Source organism: Gossypium arboreum, chromosome 11 (genome assembly GCF_025698485.1).
Source record: "Gossypium arboreum isolate Shixiya-1 chromosome 11, ASM2569848v2, whole genome shotgun sequence".
NCBI classification, from domain to species: Eukaryota; Viridiplantae; Streptophyta; class Magnoliopsida; order Malvales; family Malvaceae; genus Gossypium; species Gossypium arboreum.
The window spans coordinates 51602428-51608292 of NC_069080.1; positions in this window are offsets into that span (position 1 = coordinate 51602428).

Consider the following 5865-nt stretch of genomic DNA (forward strand, 5'->3'; position numbering starts at 1 on the left):
TCTAAGTCAGAAAAATATTTAAAAATTATTTTCTGTGTTTATATTGTATCAATTTATATCGGTGAAATTTTTGTGATATAATTTTGTTGTTTAGGTATCTGATTAAATAAAAGGATTTAATCGTGTAAAAGAAAAATTTGGTGGTTATTTCTAAAAGGGACTTAATTGCTATTGGCTTCTTTAATGGGAACCGTTATGTTGTAAATAGCCCACTTTCATGTTAGTTGGACGGTATTAGGCTTATAATATAAAGTTTAAATAATAATTCATTTAGGTTAAATTTGTAAATTAAACTTTAAGTTAAAATAAGTTATAATATGTATCATAAAACAAAAAATAAAGTTGATATATGTGTTATAATTGTTCTTCATTGCCGAAACTAAACAAAATAAAAAGAAAATGAAGGAAGATAGGGTTCGGTTGATTCTAAGCTCAATCAAGGTAAGTGTTCAACTCGGTTTTTGATAATTTTTACGTTTTTGAGATCGTTGCTTCGAGTACTACAAAACCCATGCTTGAATTTTTTATTTTGGTGAATATTTCGAGTTATGCCATTGTTGAGAGCTTGTGATTTTTGTTGTTTGATGATGAAATATGAAAGATATGTTTTAGATTAACATACTTTGTATTGGAGTTTTTGATGATTTTGAGTAATTAAGACTAAATTGAAAAAATAATAATTTAAGGGACTAAAATGTGAAATAAATGAATTATATGAGCTTATATAGACATGGGTAATATTCGGCCTAGCTTGGATATGGAGAAATTTGGTGTATTTTGTATTTTGTGCAATAGGGATTAAATTGTAAAAATTATAAATGTCAGGGGTAAAATGGTAATTTTTTGATTTATGTGTTTTTGGACTAAATTGAATGAAAATATGTTTGAATGAACTTAATTTGAATATTTTTAAATCAAGAACCAAAGAAAACGGATTTGGATCGGGGGAAAACGAAAGTCACCGACTAGCTGCCTTGTTTCGTTTTATAACGTCTGAGGTAAGTTTATAATGAAGTAGACGTGTTTAATTGTAGTTAAATGTTATAAATATATGCTGTTATGAAATGTATGAATTTATAATTGTTATGGCCGAATATGAAAAGGCTTGACTACTACATTTTCGAATTCGTTTCGACCCAGTTACGATGTCCAAAAGCCCCGTATGAACCTTAGGAATAGTTAGGATACATATGTCATGACATAGAATTCTGATTTATGTGTGCGAGTAAGACCATGGCATCGATATGTGATTTCGACATACGTATGTGAGTAAGACCCTGTCTGGGACAGTGGCATCGATATGTGATTACATGTAAGGCCACGTTTGGGACGTTGGCATTGTACAATGTGTGTGATTATCCGAGTGTCCTATCCAATTCTGATTGGTTCATCGGGCATTGAGAAGCGGTGAAAAAAATGTAAAATTAGCTGAGTGATCAGGGATGTAGTGGCTTGGTACTTATTTGAAATAAGGTAAGTGAGTATTATGATATTAGTTATAAGCATGTGTAACATGAATGAAAAGTATATGTGAATATGACATATGTATACAGCCTTGTGAACAAGAAGTATAATTCTTGCTGAAATGATTTTTATTATGCATATATATACGATCTTGCATAATCAAACATTTAGTTAATGTATGTATATAAAAATTTTATCTTTATTTATGAGCTTATGTATACAAATACATGTGCAGTAGGTTTTATAATAACAATTTGGCTTTTGAAAATTGAACAATGATTTCATGACTTAACCTTGTGAATATTCAGCCAAGGTAATGGCTTTGTGTACAGGTATATTTTTTATGAAATTTGTAAGTTGAAAATAAGCTTGATATTGTTAATATAATTTGCTTGGTTTAAAATGAATTGTTTATATATTTGAGTTGTTTAATTGCTTATGACTGTCTAAGCTATAAAAGCTTACCCTGTGAATATATGTGTTTCTGTTTTATAGATTTTGGATCAAGTTACGGGCTCGGGGATCGTCAACGAAGTCTATCACACTATCGACTATTTTCGATACTTTTAAAAGTTTGAACTTGAACTTATGGCATGAATAGGCTAGCTTAGATTCAGGTTGTAATTATTAAGCCATGCGAAAATGGCTAAATATGTTACTTAAGTATATGTAATCTTGGTTATGGTTTATAAGTGTGGTACATATTGATATGGCCGTGTGAATTTTGTTGTGATCTAAGTATGTTTTGAAAGTTATGTGCATTTTATGTGTGTATGATATAATTGGGTTATGCTTGATGTTGTGATCTTGAGCTGTGGGTTGAATAATTAAGTAAGATGTTAGATGTATCATAAGTGAATTAATGGTCAGATTTGGTTTATATGATGTAACTATAAGTGATGATTTTCATTTATATGTTTCGGCAATGTGAGGTTCTAGGAACTTTATTATAATATGTGAAATAGATATGACTTGATTTTGCATTTTATTTATGTAATAAGATGATTTGGCTTGATTTCATGATTATATTAAAATGCATGTCTATATTCGTAAGTATTAAGTATGTTTCATAAATGTATGCCTTTGATCAATCTTTGTTATGAATAGGAAATTACATATTTTAGTTTATGACCAATTGGCATAACCTGTACTATCTAGGTAGTTAACTTCATTAGCCGAATTCGCAAGAAATAAATTTGGTAAGTGTGTATAAGTCTTGGATGTGATGTTTAGTCTATAATGTTGATATTATTAATTTGGCATAGGTGTTTATTATAGCTATGGTTTTTGATGATGACTTGCTCATATTTTAATAAAGCTAAATATACAATAGAAATATGTTATAATGTTAGTCAAGGTTTTTATAAATTAACGAATTTTATAATCGTGTCATATAGATTGGTGTATTTATTTATGTGCTTAATATATAAAATGAAACATATATAGCTTATATTTAAATATCTGAATAGCATGAATTTAATGGCCATATTATTTTGAAGTATATTGTTTGATTCGAATGTTTGGTTTAGTAATTGAATTAAATTGGTTAATGTCTTAAGTAGATAATAATTGTGATTCATGATTGGTATTGAATTATTGTTTTGGTTTGGCTTAATGATTATTATGATCGAATTTTGTAATGCTATAATTATATATTATAACTTAGTGTATATTTTAATGTATGCACATGAAATTAGTAATGCACTAAGTTATGTTATGATTTGATTATTCAAATGAAATAAATGAGATGTGCATATGATTTGTATAATTGAGTTTATAGTATCTTACATCTGAATGGTAATGAACGGATGTCCTGGATTGTGATTTGTTCGGTAATACCACGTAACCCTAATTTGGCGACGTATATGGGTTAGGGGTGTTACATTTAATTGGTATCAGAGCTACAGTTTAGTCGATTCTAGTACTAACGTAGCGTGTGTGAGTCTACCTATACATGCCATATTATATACTGCGATAGTGTGGTGACTTTTGACATTTGAAAATGTGTTTTCATATAGTAAATGGATCCCGACAAAGCTGTAGCTGATGATGTTGAGAGTGTAGCACCTTCTCCCACGCAAGGGACAGTGTCAGTTGATCCTCGACCGATTTCGAGTAACCCAGAGGGAGAGGCTAAACAAGCCTTTTACCAAATGATGAATGACTGGTTTACTCATTATATCTAGACTAACTCAGCTGCACAACAACCGCCAACCCCAACTAATCCATCTTCGATGCCTCTTGTACCTCAAGTAAGTTATCCGTTGAGATTGTATAAGCCACTTGTTGATAAAATCAGGAAACATAGGGCTAAAGAGTTTAAAGCTATTTATGATGATGATGTTGAGCGGGCTGAGTTCTGGCTTGATAATACGGTTCGTGTGTTTAATGAGCTGTCCTGTACTCTAGATGAATGTTTGAAATGTGCCATATCTTTGCTTCGAGACACAACATATCATAGGTGGAATACCCTAGTATGAGTGGTTCCGATACTTTTAAAAGTTTGAACTTGAACTTATGGCATGTATAGGCTAGCTTAGATTTTGGTTAATTTTGAAGTTGTAACTATTAAGCCATACGAAAATGGCTAAATATGTTACTTAAGTATATGTAATATTGGTTATGGTTTATAAGTGTGGTATGTATTGATATGGTCGTGTCAATTTGGTTGTGATCGAAGTATGTTTCGAAAGTTATGTGCATTTTATTTGTGTATGATATAATTAGGTTATGCTTGATGTTGTGATCTTGAGTTGTGGGTTGAATAATTAAGTAAGATGTTAGATGTATCATAAGTGAATTAATGGTCAGATTTGGTTTATATTATGTAACTATAAGTGATGATTTTGATTTATATGCTTCGGCAATGTGAAGCTCTAGGAACTTTATTATAATATGTGAAATAGATATGACTTGATTTTGCATTATATTTATGTAATAAGATGATTTGGCTTGATTTCATGATTATAATAAAATGCATGTCTATATTCGTAAGTATTAAGTATGTTTCATAAATGTATGCCTTTGATCAATCTTTGTTATGAATAGGAAATGACAAATTTTAGTTTATGACTAATTGGCATAACATGTACTATCTATGTAGTTAACTTCATTAGCCGAATAGGTAAGGACTAAATTTGCTAAGTGTGTATAAATCTTGGATGTGGTGTTTAGTACGTATTGTTGATATTTTTAATTTGGCCATATTATTTTGAAGTATATTGTTTGATTGAATGTTTGATTTAGTAATTGAATTAAATTGGTTAATGTCTTAAGTAGATAATAATTGTGACTCATGATTGGTATTGAATTATTGTTTTGGTTTGGCTTAATGATTATTATGATCGAATTTTGTAATGCTATAATTATATATTATAACTTAGTGTATATTTTAATGTATGCACATGAAATTAGTAATGCACTAAGTTATGTTATGATTTGATTATTCAAAAAATGAGATGTGCATATGATTTGTATAATTGAGTTTATAGTATCTTACATCTGAATGGTAATGAACGGATGTCCTGAATTGTGATTTGTTCAGTAATACCACGTAACCCTAATTTGGCGACGGATATGGGTTAGGGGTGTTACATTTAATTGGTATCAGAGCTACAGTTTAGTCGGTTCTAGTACTAACTTAGCGTGTGTGAGTCTACCTATATATGCCATATTATATACTGCGATAGTGTGATGACTTTTGACATTTGAAAATGTGTTTTCATATAGTAAATGGATCCCGACAGAGCTGTAGCTGATGATGTTGAGAGTGTAGCACCTTCTCCCACGCAAGGGACAAAGTGTCAGTTGATTCTCGACCGATTTCGAGTAACCCAGAGGGAGAGGCTAAACAAGCCTTTTACCAAATGATGAATGACTGGTTTACTCAGTATATCTAGACTAACTCGGCTACACAACAACCTCTACCCCCAACTAATCCATCTTCGATGCCTCTTGTACCTCAAGTAAGTTATCCGTTGAGATTGTATAAGCCACTTGTTGATAAAATCAGGAAACATAGGGCTAAAGAGTTTAAAGCTATTGATGATGATGATGTTGAGCGGGCTGAGTTCTGGCTTGATAATATGATCCGTGTGTTTAATGAGCTGTCCTGTACTCTAGATGAATGTTTGAAATGTGCCATATCTTTGCTTCGAGACACAACATATCACTGGTGGAATACCCTAGTATCAGTGGTTCTGAGAGAGCGGGTTACTTGGGAATTTTTTCAGACTGAGTTCCGTAAGAAATATATTAGCCAGAGATTTATTGATCTGAAGCGTAAAGAATTTCTAAAGTTGAAACAGGGTTGATGACCGTGACAGAATATGAGTGAAAATTTGTAAGACTCAGTCGGTATGCCTGAGGGTGCATTTCTACCGAAGCTATAATGTGTAAAAG